Consider the following 17,441-nt stretch of genomic DNA (forward strand, 5'->3'; position numbering starts at 1 on the left):
ACCAGGTGACCTTCTTCCACTGCTTCAAGGTCCAGTTCCAACGCTCACATACCCATTGAGGCGCTTTCGATGGTGGATAGAGGTCATCATGGGCACTGACTGGTCTGTGGCTACACAGCTCCATATGCAGTGGGGTGAGATGCACTGCATTGTGACACATTCCTCCCGTTACCATCATTACAGTTTTCTGTGACTTGTGCCACAGTAGACCCTCTGTCGGTTCGGACCAGATGGGACAGCCTTCGTCGCCCTCGTGCATTGATGAGCCTTGGGCGCCCAACACCCCGTCGTCAGTTTGCGGTTTGTTCCTCCTCGGACCATTTGTCGGTAGGTACTCACCACTGCTGACTGGGATCACCCCACAAGCCTTGCTGTTTCAAGAGATGCTCTGACCCAGTCATCTGGCCTTAACAAGTTGGCCCTTGTCAAACTCGCTCGGGTCTTTACTCCTGCTCATTTTTCCTGCATCCAACACGCTGACTACGAGAACTGATTGTTCCCTCACCTTCTAATCTACCCAGACCTTGACTTGTTCCCCTGTATGGAGATGATCAACATTCAGTTCACCTGTGAGTGGTCATAATGTTTTGACTCATCAGTGTATATAACATTTAACAAAAGGAAAGTTAAAAAAAAAAAAGATAGGTCAGTACGGACATGCTGATGCTGAAAACTTTCTACATATTCATAAATGGACATTCATATTCATGGTTAAACATAGCAAAATAAATAGAAGAGTCTCTACCATGAGCTTTGCTTGGCATTGACCTGTCTCAGCAGGTGGGAGATACCCCGGTTATGGACCAGAGGAGAAGGGAGCCGCTGCGGGAAAAGTCTGTGGTCCGAGGTGGAAAGACGGGTTTTCCTTTAGCCGGCAGGGGAGCAGCCGATGTCGCTGCTGGACAAATACCGGGTTGTGCCAAGCAGTTGGCGGACAGACAAGGCGTCAGGGGCGTCAATTCACCGGAAGCCAAGGTATGGCAAAATCAGATGACGTCACATCTGACATCACTTGACATCGAATCAAGTCCCTCAACTTCTCATTCCATCTCGACCATGTGGCTCTGTGCCGGTAGTTAGCTACAACCGTTTATTTACAATCGCGTCAACCTAATACAGTCAGAGCCTTGACTGATCCACCTAGACAGTCCTCATCGGCCGCAGCGGAATCTGTATCGCCCGCCACAGGTGTAACGCCTCGGCCCTGCTACAGATTATAATATGGCAGGGATGTATTATTGCTCTTCACGTTTTCAAAGTGAAACTTTTTCCACAAAATTAAAGATGGCTACTAAAAATAAAAAATGGTCACCGGTAAATGGACAAAACCCCACTGGAGAAAGCCCACACAGTCAACCATTTATTTCCCCAACATTATCAATGTTTCAAAATCTATGCCACTGGCAATTCCCCGTAGTTTGACTTTCTGATGGGGGGATGGGGGGGGGGGCAGCTGCCAAAAATAGATGACATAGTGAGCGAAAATACGCGGCCTGCATGAACACTCTATTGTGCTCCTCCGCCTCTTCTGTTACAATTAAGATGTCCAATAACGCGCGCAGATTATGTTTTAACATTTTAACTACGCTTTGTTTACATTAGGCGTGCTAATGGCGATTATTATGGGAGTATTTTCCTTTTGCGGTTGCACCCCCAATTAGGCTACAATATTATTGTTTGCATTAATTAAAGAAAGAACAGTGTAATGTTAGTTTATTGCATCCTCTTGAACACTCTCTTGTAACATTGTATAGGCGAATAATAGGCTACGTTTTACTTATCAACCTACATTAACTACATAAGTAAAAACAAAAGGCCTACTAAAGCCATCCAATTAATTGATTCTGCGAGTTTCTTAAAACACGGTAAACAAAGCTTCCTGTCAATATGGAGCTGCCGGAGCCTCTGATCCTATAATTATAAAGAGATACAAACAAGAGATGTTCAAATAAACCACGGTAATACAGCGCGGTCAAAAGCTGTGTTGCTATTTGCAAAGCCCATTCTCCTTCACTAACTAAAATGGATACGTCAATAATAAACAAAATATTATTCTCAGTAATAATATTGTAACGTGCATGGATAAGTAGACACGTTGGTCCTTGACTAAGGGTTCGAACCCTTTAGTCGACTGGTTAACGTTGTCTCTTGCGTTCGCGTCCCGGCTGTGGCGGTACCCGGGCTGCCCCCCTGAATTCGCTACAATATGTATAATCAATACATAGTAATAACCAAATTAAAGCTGTCTATTTTCAGGATTATGGCTCGCTCTTGGCTGTTTAAAACCTTCAGGACAACGCAGATACTGTCTACCAGGGGCGCTGCAAGATGGGGGGGGGGTAGCCGCAGTTTCGCTTGCTCGATTCATTCTTCCAGGACAGGAGAGAGACTCACGCATTGGAAATAAAAAACACAAAGAAACAAAACTTAAGACTTTCTCACCATTTCATTTCATTTTTTACTGGTCCCTTCTTTTGGGGGAAGCTTGGCTTCTATGAATAATCGTCCATTCAGTTAGATTCAAAAAACTTTATTTCTCGCTGAGGGTAAACTAACCACTAACAACAAATATGGCCACAACCAACAGCCATGATACAATTGGCTTACCACAGTTACCTGGCCTCTTTGAACACAATGTTGTGTACCTTATGTTTATAACATAGTATAAGCAAGCACCGGAATACATGAATTGTCAACATTTGGCATTGACACATTTTAGAGCTTACTTGCGAAAGAGTCAACAAACGTTCAATCTTATACAGAATACATGTTTTGGACGAGTTGCAGTTTGCGCCTCTGGACGCTAGGAGGGCAGTGACCCACTTGCCCTAGCCAAACTACGCCCATGATTCCAACATAGACCCAGGTTATGATATCTAGAGCGAAATTCCTAGGTGGGATTACAGACATTAAAAGCTTCTCAGAACAGTGGCGTAACCAGGAATATTTTTGTAGGTGGGCCTGAGTGAAAATGGGTGGGCCAAAATTTTCCAGCAATAATCCTTCAAACAAAACGCAAATTCGAACACATTACAGCAGTAAACACATAACACAGGTTTTTAGTACGTGACCAAGAAACATACTAAAACTTGAATAAAAACCCACTTAAACAAATACCACCCCAGTCATTCTCGCCAGGCTCTGCACAACCATTTAAACATCACTGAGGAAAACAGCCCGACTCGGTCTAAAAGATCATGATACAACATGTAAGCTATAGGCCTATAGTACACGTTTTACAGCACAATGTGTAGACGCCGAGAGCGAGCGTTGAAGATCGAGATTATTTCATCATAGTCCAAAGAGTCAGTAAGTTCCCTTTCAAAGGACAACAGGGATAGATTGTTGAGGCGTGCAGTTAGCATGGAAGATCTTAGACATGTTTTGATACGGCCTGTAGTGGAAAAGAGTCTTCCAACAGTACATGAAGTCAGGGGAATGGTGATCATTGCCCTTAACAGTCTGTTAATGTTTGGGAAAACGTCAGAGTTGCAGCTGTCCAGCACTTCAATGAGGGATGGGTAACACTGACCCCTCTCCACTTTACGACGCAGTGCCTGAGTGAAAACGGTCCATTCCGAACCCTCAAATTTACCAAGTGCAATACAATGGGGTTTGCTAGCCTGATGTTTCGAGCATGCCTGGCAGAGGTGCTTCCAATCTACAAACCCGCTTCGAAAAAACGTGTTTTCCATATGAGGCTCGGGGAAAGGCCTACACATTTTACAGAAAACAGCGTTCCTTGCTGAGCTGTATTCAAGCCACTTAAATTCTTCATACCACTTATGGGAAAAAGAACGTAATTTTCCTGAAATGTTGGTTGCGGGGAACACTAATTTAGGCTGCGAGGATGGCTCATCCACAGCGGACAAATCTGACGGTGGCATGGTCAAGGGAATCGTCTCACCGTCGTCAGAGGGGGGAGGAGAAGCTGCCTGCAACGGAGAAGCTGTAGCCTCCTCTGTCGTTCTCTCCGGCGGTATCTCACTCTCATTGGGCGGCTCAGTCGGTGCTGGAGCAGGTGTGCTTTCCTCCTCTCCATCCGTGGCTTTTTAAAAAAGCGGAAGATTGAACTTTGTTTCGCCATTCCATAAGTTATGGCTAACTGTTGGCTATTGGCTAGTTAGCAGCAGTGAAAAATACAGAGCGTGATGGTATGCGCGCTCAGATTTTGCAGTTCTACGTATGTAAAAGGGGCCGGCCTACGTGCTTGTAAGCCAGCGTGATTGGGTGGGCCTGGGCTTGAAATGGGTGGGCCTGTGACAGGCCAGGCCCACCCGTGGTTACGCCCCTGTCTCAGAATATTACGTTTTAGGGTTACATCACAAGTGCTGATGCAAGTATTTGTGCAATATAACTCGACGCATTATAGTGATATACCACTGTAGTTTCTTCTTGCCACATTTATTCAAATCGGTGAAGAATTATACCTTGCAGAGCGCTCACAGGCTCCATTAAATAGACAAAAATCACAACATTTGACCCATATACAACAGTCACATATTGAAATACTTTCAAATGTTTCATCTGGCGCCGGGCACTGAACCTTATCTATGCTATCCCAATTTCAGATGTAAATTCACGTACATCTTCAGACAGGCTTAGCTAATAACACCGACAACCAGCATACAGAAAGAAAAAGAAATCACAGAAAACCAAACCAACTAATTAAGCTACTTCTTACGCAAAGTGGTCCAAATCAGCAGCACATAGACTCGTAGTAGCCTACACACTGCTGGGCACGGCGGCCATCAGGACAACACAGCAGTATAATAGTGTAACGTGCATGGATAAGTAGACACGTTGGTCCTTGACTAACGGGTCAGACCCTGTAGTCGACTGGTTAACGTTGTCGCTTGCGGAGTGAGAGACACGGGTTCGCGTCCCGGCTGTGGCGGTTCCCGGACTGCCCCCCGAATTCGCTACAATAATAAATAAAGCGCTTTTTCATCTTACCTGTTCGCAGCAATTCCAATAAAGCAGTGAAACGTCACCCACCGAACAACTTGACATGGCAACGGTTCAATAATCCAATCTTTGCCAAATGAACATGGCTGAGTAACGGTTCACAAATCATCTCCGCCAACTGAACTTGATCAAGGCAACAGTTAAAACAAGTTAGACTCTTCCTGTCGTCACAACGAGGCCATTCTGTTTCCATGACGAAGCATTCCCGACTCATTTGGGATTTTAAGAAGCTCTCCCTTTGAGAGTTTTCGTTTAATTTCAAAGCTATTCATTGCGTATGCTACAGTTATTAGCTAGCTACCCAGTCCACGCGCTCTTCTTCCTCTCTGCTCTGGCGCCCGCGGCAGTTAGCAACACACGCGCAGAGAGGGGGGGGGGGGGAGACAGCTCCTCTCACTGCTGAGTCAGTGACGACCGACAGACAGGAGTTGAGCCGAGTGAGGCGCCGATTCACTCGATTTTATTCTACTTCGTGCCACGAATGGTTTCGCTGCAGTAACGGGATCATTTAAAACACTGAGAAATGTGTAATGAAATATATTATTTCACACTGACCAGGCAGCCAAGGTATGGCAGCTGCTGCCACACCCTGCCATACCCAGCTGACGCCCCTGCAAGGCGTCCTGATCGGGTGAAAGGAAAGGGCGCTTCTCTGTGTCTCACAGATGGACAGAGGACAGAAACATCTGTCTCAGCTTGGTGGAGCGGATGTACTGGTGATGCAAGTTAGGTACCCTCAACAACTTGAATAGTGTAATATCTACTACTACTACTACTACTACTACTACTACTACTACTTTAGGCTGTTCCCATTAGGGGGCGCCACATCGAATCATTCGTTTCCATCTCTTCCTGTCTTCTGCATCTTCCTCTGTCACGCCAGCCACGTGCATGCTGCATGTCCTCCCTCACCACATCCATAAACCTCCTCTTTGGCCTTCCTCTTCTCCTCTTCCCTGGCAGCTCCATATTCAGCATCCTTCTCCCAATATACCCAGCATCTCTCCTCCACACATGTCCAAACCATCCCAATCTTGTCTCTCTTGCTTTGTCTCCAAACCGTCCAACCTGAGCTGTCCCTCTAATATAATCGTTCTTAATCCTGTCCTTCTTCGTCACTCCCAGTGAAAATCTTAGCATCTTCAACTCTGCCACCTCCAGCTCCGCCTCCTGTCTTTTCATCAGTGCCGCTGTCTCCAGACCATACAACATAGCTGGTCTCACTACCATCTTGTAAACCTTCCCTTTAACTCTTGCTGGTACCCTTTTGTTGGAAATCACCCCTGACACTCTTCTCCACCCACTCCACCCTGCCTGCACTCTCTTCTTCTTCTTCTTTTTTTTGGGGGGGGGGAATGCTGTTGGTTTTAAGTTGCAACTGGTAGGCCTGATAAGTTTAATGGTATCTTTGTACATTTTTCTTTCGGTATAAGTCAGTCTTCTCAGGTGATGAACGGCAATGACCCATCAGAGCCTGGCCAGGCTGGCCTATCATCTGCCACATCTGCAGAAGAAGAAGCCACACCAATGCTCAAACGTGCAATGCTGGATGGGAAATACTTCCAGATAGGAAGCAGATCCCAAACGGAAAGACAGAGGCTGAGTATCAGCTGTGCACTAACAAAAAGGTCATAACATGTGGCTCGCTTGCAGTGACATCCAATTTTAAAACCCACTTGAAACGAAGGCACCCTGGCAAAATGAAGGAATTTGAAGACCACAAAAAGGAATTTCCCAGTGCGGGGGGGGGGGGGCTGGACCTCATACAGACAAATTACGCTCTTTGAACATGGTCCAGTGACACAAAATAAAACTGAATTTCGTCACATCCTTTGTCACCAAAGGCATGTACCCGTTGGCCACTGTTGAGCATAAAGAATTTACAGACTTGGTACAGGGACTTTGCCAAGGGGCTAAAGTTATGTCCAGGAGGACACTTGGGTGAAGAATCAATGAAAACTTTAATAATAAAACAGCAAGTTTGAAGGAGCGGCTTAAGTGCATGCAACATGTTTGCACCCCTGCAGATATCTGGTCAACTAAAAAACAAGTTGTATGGGGGTCACTGTACACTGGATACAAACAGACACGCTAGAACGTGAATCGCCTGCTCTTGCTTGCAGACATTTCCCCAGTCCACATACCTACAATCACATTGCAGAACTACTGGAGGAAACCCATTCAGAATATGGACTCACAACTGACACTATTGTGGCTACTCTAACTGACAGTACATCAAACTTCTCAAAAGCATTTCAAGAGTTCAATATCACAGTCGTTTCAGAGGAACGGGAAGAGACAGAGGAGCAGGAACAGGATCTTTCATTTGTAATAATAGATCCAGAGGGAGAAGAATTGTCAGAGTGTGCTATCATTCTACTACCTCATGTCAGTTGTTCCACTCACACACTGAGTTTGGTTTCAACCACTGATGCTAAAAGGACAATTAAAGACAATTCAACACTCTCCAGGCTGAATCATTCATCCATGGCAAAGTGTTCAGCCCTATGGAATGCTTCTGGCAGACCAAAATATGCAGAAATAGTAAATGACTTGACCAACCAGCAACTGAAGACACCATGCGTTTGGAGGTGGAATTCTCTTTATGACTGTTTGAGTCAGCTGACATTTCTTCAGAAGCTTCCTGAGACCACGCCTGCCTTGCAACTCCCACCATTTAAAGAGGTAGAGCTTGATTTCCTTGAGGAATACTGCAGAGTCCTCAAGCCCATTGCCATTGCAATTGACCACCTTCAAGGTCAGACCTCATGCTACTATGGTGACTCATACCTACCCTCTTTGCCGTTAAGGCTAAAGTACATGACCTGCAAGCTTCAAATCTGCAGTATTGCCCATATATCTTGCAAGCCACCACATCTGGCTTTGAGAAAAGGTCCAGTAGCTTCTTACAGCTGAAGACTGATGTCAATGAAGCCATCCTGGCTACAGCAACCCACCTGTTTTTCAAGATGAGGTGGTTTCCTCCCAAACTAGCAGCAGAGAAGCAGAGGATACATCACCTATTTCTGTACTCAGCTGAAGAGCTTGGCCTTGTGTCAGAAAGTGAGACTGCCTCATCAAACACCGCTGAAGAGAATGAAGACGATTTCTTCATCTTCTCTGATCAGGATACAGGTAAACTACTCTCACTTCAGTGTCTTAAGGTTTAACTGCAATTTCATGAATTAATCATCAAAAATAAATATTCATCAATTAAAAAATAAATGAGTAGCTAGTTTCATATCACGTTTTTAAATATTATTATGATATTAAAAATCATTGAATTTTTTTGTTGTTGAATATCTCCCCCCTTTTTTCTCCCCAATTGTATCAAGCCAATTACCCCAGTCTTCCGAGCTGTCCAGGTCTCTGCTCCACACCCTCTGCCGATCCGGAGAGGGCTGCAGACTACCACATGCCTCCCCTGATACGTGTGGAGTCGCCAACCGCTTCTTTACACCTGACAGTGAGGAGTTTCGCCAGGGGGACGTAGCGCGTGAGAGGATCGCGTGGGAGAATCACGCTATTCCGGGATATCATCTTTAATGAATTCACACAGTTCTTTGAGAAGAACGGCTTGGATGTGAACAAAATTGTGTCCGTTGTCACCAATGGGGCTTCGTCAATGGTGGGACAAGACAAAGACTTGGTAAGCAGGTTGCCGCTGTTAACCCAGCACTCTTAGCATTTCATTGCATTATTCACACATCAGTGTTGTGCACTAAACTGTGTGGGGAAGTGAACGAGGCGATAGATACTGTGACGAGACTAGTCAATTTGGTTCGCAAGAGTTCCAGTCTGCAACATCGCCTTTTCAGAACATTGCTGGAGGAAATGTCAGCGGAACACAAGGATCTTTTGCTGCATAATGATGTTCGCTGGCTGAGCAAAGACCGTGTGCAACCTACGCCATGAGTTTGTCATTTTTATCTGGACTGCGGAGCCAAAAAGCCCAAGAATATCAGGTTTTTAATTGACAGTAAGGTGATTGCATATGTTATTTTTTTGTGTGACATCATCTATCCATCCATTATCCAAACCGCTTATCCTGCTCTCAGGTCATTGGGCGGCAGGCGGGGAGACACCCTGGACAGGCCGCCAGACCATCACAGGGCCATCATGTCTCATCTAAATCACCTTAAGTCTGCAATTACAATGCAAGAACCACACTGTTGCAGATATGTACGAGGTGGTTGAAGCTTTCTGATCAAAGCTGAACCTTTTGGAGAGAGTCTTTCACAGGAGAAAGTTGCACTTTCCACGTCTACGGGAGCATTGAGAGGAGAACGAAGGGGGGAAGATCCAGCAATGAAGGATTTCGTGATGAGCCTGGCAGAAAACTTTAAGGAACGATTTAAAAGCTCCCCTAAACTCTCAGGTGACATCTTCCTCTTGCCGAGACAGCCGTTCTCCGTTTCAGCTGATGGGCCAGTGGACTGCCAAAAGACTGGTGGTACCTTCCATAGATGAGGCAGCTCTTCAAAGGGAGGTCGTGGAGATGGGAACATCTGATTTGCTCAAAGGCTCAAAGCACAATGTTATGTCTGCACACATCGACAGTGCTGCATTTGATTTGGTGCTGTTCTATTGTGCTGGGATCGATTGGTGATGCCTGCGGGCTCTGGGTTGTTTGATCGGGTCTGCCTCTGATGCTGTGTCAGTCTAAATAAAGAATGCCACGGAGAGGTTGTGTCGAGCAACAGCGCTGTGTCCTGACGTGATTTAAAAATACAATATTGGCGACGAGGATGGCTGATATCTCTCTCCCACCACCTGCCCCCTTCCTGGCATTACCTGGCGAGCCTCCGGTACCATGGACTCGCTGGCTACATAGTTTTGAAAATTACATCATCGCCTCAGGGCTCGACGACGTGAGCCAGGCTAGGAAGACGGCTCTGTTGCTACACTGCTTGGGAGCAGAGGGTCATCGTGTGCTCGGGACTCTGGGGAACGTCACAAGCTTTGCCGAAGCTGTGGGACTTATGAGCACCCATTTCGCTGCTCCACAGAGTGCCCTCCTTCGGCGATTTATATTCCGTCAGCGACACCAACTGCCTGGTGAGTCTGTGTGGCAGTACGTAGCTAATTTGCGAGGGCTAGCTAGCTCATGCAAGTTTGGCGCGCTTCAGGACGAGATGGTTCGCGACCAGCTAATCGAACACATCAACAACGCAAAGGTGCGTGAGACTCTCCTGCTGGAAAAAGACGATCTGCTGCTGTCCAGAGCAATTACCATCGCACTACAGGTTGAGGGAGCAGCTGAGTGTGCTGCTATGCTAAATACACAGCAAGTGGCCACCTCCAGTCAAGCTGCCAACGACTCCTCCCTCTACTCACGGCTGCCCCTCGGGACGCAACCCAACCAGAGCGAGGCGGGCGCCGACTCCACTGGGGACGTCTTGCAACTGCAACGACGGCGTTCTCGGCCCCGCCCTCAACAGTCCTGTGGTAACTGTGGGTCTCGGTCTCATGTTTCAAGGGCTCAGAACTGCCCTGCCCGTGGCCAGACATGCCGTAGCTGCGGTAAGCACAATCACTTTGCCAACGTCTGTCGATCTTCTCCGGCTGGGTCAGAGGGCCACACCCCCCAGTCTTCAACCGCCGTCATTCACAAGGTGAGCTCTGGGCCAGTGTCATTCAAATCATGCACAGTCAACATTAATGATGTGTGCATCCCCCTGCTGTTGGACACCGGTGCAAGTGTGTCTCTCCTGAATGTTGATACCTACAGTCAATTTTTCGGTTCACTGCCACTGTCCGCACCCTCAGCTGTCCTCTGTGGGTATGGTGACTCCAAAATCGATCTGGTTGGCTCTCTCCAAGTGACTGTCCGCTATGGAACCAAGCTGGTGCCCAATGCAGTTTTTCATGTGGCACGCCGTGGGGCCAACCTGATGGGCCTGGACCTGTTCTCCACTCTGGGGTTCTCCCTCTTAGACACAAGGGGGGCAGCAATCCTGACTGTCGCCACACCTTGGCAGCAGAAGTGGCCATCGCTGTTTATGGGGCTGGGCTGCCTCTCCGCCTTCACCCATCAACCTCTCCTCAACCCTGCTGTGAAATCTGTCATCCAACCACTGCGCCGCATCCCGTTGGCTCTCCGTGATGGGGTCTCCGCTGAGCTGCAACAACTGCTGGAAGCTGGCATCATTGAACCGGTGGACGCGTCACCTTGGGTCTCAAACCTCGTGGTGGCTAAGAAGAAGTCGGGGGGCCTGCGTGTCTGCGTCGATCTACGTGAAGTAAATAAGGCACTGGTCCCTGATAAGTATCCACTGCCCACCTCAGAAGAACTCACTGCTCAGTTCTATGGCTCTGAGGTGTTCTCCAAGCTCGACCTCAGACAGGGGTACTTACAGGTGCCCCTCCACCCCAGCAGCCGAAACCTCACAGCCTTTGTGACACATGCAGGAGTGTTTCGCTACACCAGGATGCCTTTCGGTCTCAGCTCCGCCCCTAGCTGCTTCCAGAAAATCATGGTCTCCGTGCTGGCTGGCATACTGGGCGTGGCCATTTATCTGGACGATATAGTGGTACACGGGCCCACCACTGAAATCCACGACAAGCGCCTTAACATGGTCTTCGCAGCCCTGTCCAAGCACAAGCTAACTCTCAATGCTGAGAAATGTGTCCTCTCTGTGCCAGCCATCGACTTCGTGGGGTTCCGGCTGTCAGCGAGCGGTGTAACTCCACTACAATCCAACGTGGACGCCATTCAGGCCATCCCTGAGCCCAGCTCGGCCGCCCAGGTCGCCTCCTTCCTGGGTATGACAAGTTACTACCTGAGGTTTCTTCCCCAGTACTCTGCGACCACAGCCCCTTGCGCCAGCTGCTGCGTAAGGACGAGCCATGGGTGTGGTCAAAGGCATGCAGTGACGCTGTGCGTGATCTCAAGACTCAACTGACTTCACCACCAGTGTTGGCTCACTTCGACATCTCCAGCTCCACCTTTGTGACCTGTGACGCATCAGCCACAGCGATAGGGGCTGTGCTGTCTCAAACCCAGAACGGTGTGGAGAAGCCCATTGCCTTCGCCTCCCGTGCCCTCAACCTGACCGAGCAGCGGTACTCCGTGGGTGAGTGTGAGGCGTTAGCCTGTATCTGGGCTTGTGAAAGGTGGCACCTCTACCTCTATGGCCGCTCCTTCACCCTCAGGACAGATCACCAGGCCCTGACAGCGCTGCTGTCCACATCTGGGACAGGCCACAAACCCCTGAGGCTGCACCGCTGGTCTGACCGCCTCCGCCAGTACAACTTCAGCCTGCAGTTCACCCCAGGCAGAGACAATGTTGTCGCCGACCTGCTCTCTCGCTCTGTCTCCACCCCAGCTCCACAGACGGACACTGACTGTGTGGAAAAGGACATTGTCCAAATGCTACACACACCCCTCCAGGCCACTGTCTCTCTGCAGGAGCTGAGGGCAGCCTCCGAACAGGACCCTGTCCTCTCCCAGCTCCCCACCTACATCCAGAACGGCTGGCCTCACAAGGTCCCAGAGGAGCTGGCTGCGTTTGCCCGAGTCAGACAGGAGCTCTCCTGCTGGAACGACACCTGCGTGGCACGTGGGTTTTGCACAGTGATCCCAGCTGCTCTCCGTGCACGTGTTTTGAATACGGTGCATGAAGGCCACCTGGGCATTGTGAAACTGAAACAGCGCTGCCGAGACCTGGTGTGGTGGCCGGGGATAGACAGAGATATTGAGGCTCTGGTGAAGGACTGTTCTGCCTGCCTTGTGAGTGGCAAGACTGGCCACCAGGCTCCCCCACCCCTGCAACCTCTCGCCTGGCCCTCTCAGCCCTGGGAACACCTGCAGTTGGCGTTTGTGGTGAGATCCATGGAGTTCCCCACCACCAACGCTTCATGGTGGTCGCCTACGATCTACACTCAAAATGGCCTGAACTCACCACTTCCGGCACTGTGACCTCACAGATCATCATCGACTTCCTGGACTCTCTTTTCTCTCGCTGGGGCCTCCCAAAGGCCATCACCACTGACAACGGCCCTCAGCTGGTCTCTGCTGAGTTCACTGCTTATCTCGAAAGCAAGGGCATCCGTCATATACGCACTGCGTACTACCACCCCCAGGCCAATGGCGGCGTTGAACGTTTTCACCAGTCACTGAAGAACGGCCTCAGAGCACACATGGCCCAAGGGTGCTCTTTCACGCAGGCCATCCGTCACACTCTGCTGCACTATCGGGCCACACAGCACTCGACCACAGGTGTCTCCCCAGCCTCTCTCATGCTAGGCCGGGAACTGTGCATGCCCCTTGACAGGCTCCGCCCCTCCACACCTCAGGCACCTCCCTCTGGGGTCAGAGCCTCAGTCACTCGTCAGCAGACGCGGATGAAGCAACGGTTTGACCAGTCAAAACGAACCAGGGTGCCAGACATCAATGTGTCAGACTGGGTCAGGGTCCGCATGCCCCACAGGGACAATAAAATGGCTTCATACTGGTCCTCTCCTCTCCAAGTCACCCGTCAGCTGGGCCCAGCCACTTACCTCCTCAGCGATGGCACTCGGTGGCACTCCAGTCGTCTACGGAAGGTGTCAGCTCCGCCACACACAGCTGGTGACACAACCATAGCCATTCCCTCAGCATGGCGAGACGCCCCGGGGCTTCATGCAGCTCCTACACGGGCCCCAGACATTTCTGGGCCTCAGCTTCCCCTGCCATCTCCCTCCCCACCTTGGCCTGCCCAGCCTCAGGCCGCCCTGCGACCTGTTCGCACACGTTTACGCCCTGGCCACCTAGAGGACTTTGTGTCAACCTTTCATGTTTGAAATCCTGCCGGGGGGGGGGGGATGTCTGCACACATCGACAGTGCTGCATTTGATTTGGTGCTGTTCTATTGTGCTGGGATCGATTGGTGATGCCTGCGGGCTCTGGGTTGTTTGATCGGGTCTGCCTTTGATGCTGTGTCAGTCTAAATAAAGAATGCCACGGAGAGGTTGTGTCGAGCGACAGCGCTGTGTCCTGACGTGATTTAAAAATACAATACACAACACAAGGACGTTGGGGTGAGTGCCATTTGGATCAGCGTGGTTCCCCAAGCTCAATTCACAAACACGAGAGCTATTGCAATGCTCCTACTCACAAGTCCCCCGCCCCCCCCCCACATACACATGTGAGTCGTCGTTTTCTTCAATGAACTTGGATCAAAAACCTGGAAAGAAACAGACTCTTCGATGCACATCTTGGTCAATGCCTCAAGCTTGCTACAACAGAAAACAGGCCTGACATCAGAAGGATTGTCTCATCCCGTTGCTCTCACTTCTATCACTGATTGGTAAATGAAGATCCATTTATTTTTGTCCATTTGTCCTTAATTAAATGTTGGTTTTGGACTTATTTTGTTTCAAGAGTGCATTTTTTTTCTTGTGTGACCCTAAACGCAGACTTTGAGAATCCCAGGCCTAAATTATTACCACCAACACCACCACCACCACCACCACCACTACTACTACTACTACTACTACTACTACTACTACTACTAATAATAATAATAATAATAATAATAACTGCAACAACCTCTGCATATAAAACAACTTTTACTGGCACAATCGGAAAAAAATCCCAGCTGTTTTGACCCCTGACTTGGAATGCATGACATAATTTGGCCCTTGGAGAAAACTAATTGGGGGACCCTGGTGAAGTCTGCAGTGAACTTCAGGTGGACTTGCATGAACTGGAATCTCACCTTTGTTTGGCTTTTACAATTTAGCTTCAAATGCCATCTCCTCAATCTGTTCACAGAAAACGAGGCACAGAAGAAGAAAAGGAGGGCCCTTAGTGAGAGATGCATTTGAAAGTCTTGTTCAAGCCATACAAATGTGAGATTTTATACTCTATTACAAATACTTTAAAACAATATGTTTCACTCTGATCATAGGAAAAAGTTCAGGGATTTCAGGAAGTTTAGCACAGTTCAGTAGGGGATACTTGTTGAACCCAAGTCAAAAGTGCCGCATGTCATAAAACGAGCTTTCTGGGGAGTTGTCAATGCATTTCCACAGGACCAGCAGTGATGCAGCAGTTTGTGCACAGCACAAACAGCATTTATCTTGCATATTCTTGCAGTAAAGCTGCTAACAACTAGGAAATAATATGGGACATTTTTTCTTAAAACTAAAATAAAAGAAAATGTTCCCTTTTCCTTAGGGACGGGGCAAAAGTGGAGCAGATAAGGTGAAGTTTTGTAGCAAGGGAAAAGTGCAAGTTAACGGTCTGTAGAAGCTGGCAATATATTTTTACACTGGAGGGAGTGCTGATGGAAAAGTAATCAGAATACATAAGCAGAAACCTTTTTTGCTTTTACCTTGATGGATATATTTTTATGAAGCAAAAGACACCAGAATCCCGATGAGTCACAGCTTTATTCCAAAAGTAGACGAAGTCCAACTCAACCCATCATCATCATCATCGTCATCATCATCACCATCGTCATCATCATCATCATCAAATCACATGCCAATTCCACGAACTCTCCCCCAGAGCACAGACTGCAAAACTGAACCACATCGTATAGTCTATACAAAACGAGGACTGGAAAAGAAGAGAGGGAAATATAAAGGAGACAGACAGACAGAACACACGAGCTCAGAGCCGGTGCCCTCAAGTCAGTCCTCAGCTTCTGACGGCAGAACATTTGCTTCAGTTTAATGCCAGATTGGACCCCTTTTTCCCACCGCCCTGCAGGGAAAAGCAGAGGCACCTGGAGGAACCGGGTTGGGGGGCAAAAGAAGCCCTTTTCTATTGTGATTACTAGTGTGCGTGTTTCTTGGGAGTGGGAGACCCCCAAGGCGCTTGTTTTGGCTCCCTTTGGTCTGCAGATGAACCCCTGGGTTTTTCCCATCTGACAGGTTAACGTCTCGAATGGAGTCACGGACACTAAACGAGCAAAGGCACCACTGTGGGATGAACAGCCCAGGACTACTAGAGGACATGCTTAGGGTACATTCTGCTGCCATGCCTCTTTCAGAAAACAGAGAATGACGAGCAAAATACAAGGATGTTGAAATATCAGAGAAGGACAGAAAAGTACCCTAAGGACAAGTATACTATCCCTCCCACCCTTACCGACACAGCCCAGATACAAACTACAGCTTCATTCAGCGATTCTTATACTACACATATGGATTGTGTGCATTTCATTTACAAAAGTTGACACAAATCCACAATACATGCCTTTGGGAGATACAGAATGATATGTGAAGGGAGCTGCGATGCATGGTGACAAGAGTCCGTTCCTGTGGCAGTTTTACCGCAGCAGTATTGCTTGGTTGTCTTGGGGAGAACGCGGGCAGAAAAGGCACTTTTAAAAATGTGAATGTCCCTTTGATTTTCCCCGCGGTCCCTTTTGTAAGCCCTAAAAATGAATAGAAAAGGTAAAGGATTGTCTCCCGGTAAAGTCTTCAGTCCACTGTAATGACTGAGTGAATCTGCCAAAGGAAAAGCAGAAGACAGGTTTGTAGTTAGTTGATGATGCTGATCTTAGTTGTTGTTATTGCCCCCTCTCCCCCCGTTTTTCTCCCCAATTGTACTTGGCCAATTACCCCACTCTCCCGAGCCGTCCCTGTCCTTGCTCCACCCCTTCTGCCGATCCGGGGAGGGCCGCAGACTACCACATGTCTCCTCTGATACATGTGGAGACGCCAGCCGCTTCTTTTCACCTGACAGTGAGAAGTTTCGCCAAGGGGATGTAGCGCGTAGGCGGATCACGCTATCCCCCCAGTTCCCCCTCCCCCCGAACAGGTGCCTGTAGTGCAGCGACCAGGACACATACCCACATCCGGCATCCCACCCGCAAACACGGCCAATTATGTCTGTAGGGACGCCCGACCAAGCCGGAGGTAACACTGGGATTCGAACCGGCGATCTCCATGTTGGTAGGCAACAGGGTAGACCGCTACGCTACCCGTACACCCAAGTTGTAGTCTTTAATCATGCAGCTTTGCAGAGCGAATAATAATTTCATAACACGCTGTGGACAGCAGCTGTCATGAAGAAAAACAAAGTTTGGAGAGCTGTGCATCAAAATGCACACCGCTGTACGTTAGCCAGTTATAAGAGTCTGTCCTCCCAACCTCCAGTAATTTTGTCCACATGTGAATACCAGTTGCGTGGACAAGTTTCTATAACGCACTTCCATGCAGTAGACAGCAGTTGTGTTAGCTTCACAGACCAGCTCCTGCTTTAATTTCACTTTTTATATACTCTTTATTACCTATCGTGACGTTACCTTAGGGGCGTGGCTTAGCCTTCAATGGAGACTTCTGGAGCAACGTGCCCATTCACCGCTGCCTCCACCGGGATCTCCTGCACCGCAAACAGAGACGACATGGGGATTAATAAACTCGTCTATCTATCTATCTATCTATCTATCTATCTATCTATCTATCTATCTATCTCTCTCTCTCTCTCTCTCTCTCTCTCTCTCTCTCTCTCTCTCTCTCTCTCTCTCTCTCTCTCT

The 17,441-nt window shown here is 48.4% G+C and overlaps 1 long non-coding RNA gene across 1 annotated transcript in view; it reads right to left on the bottom strand.

Moving 5' to 3' along the window:
• Positions 1-15,332: 15,332 nt before the first annotated feature.
• The window catches only part of LOC130116052 (uncharacterized), a 3,536-nt gene continuing 1,427 nt past the window's right edge, over positions 15,333-17,441 (bottom strand). The window contains exons 2-3 of the long non-coding RNA XR_008810532.1: positions 17,211-17,287; positions 15,333-16,410 (exon numbers count right to left, since the gene is read on the bottom strand). This is a non-coding gene — a long non-coding RNA (uncharacterized LOC130116052). The remainder of the gene's footprint in view (positions 16,411-17,210; positions 17,288-17,441) is intronic.

Source organism: Lampris incognitus, chromosome 1 (assembly GCF_029633865.1).
Source record: "Lampris incognitus isolate fLamInc1 chromosome 1, fLamInc1.hap2, whole genome shotgun sequence".
NCBI lineage: Eukaryota > Metazoa > Chordata > Actinopteri > Lampriformes > Lampridae > Lampris > Lampris incognitus.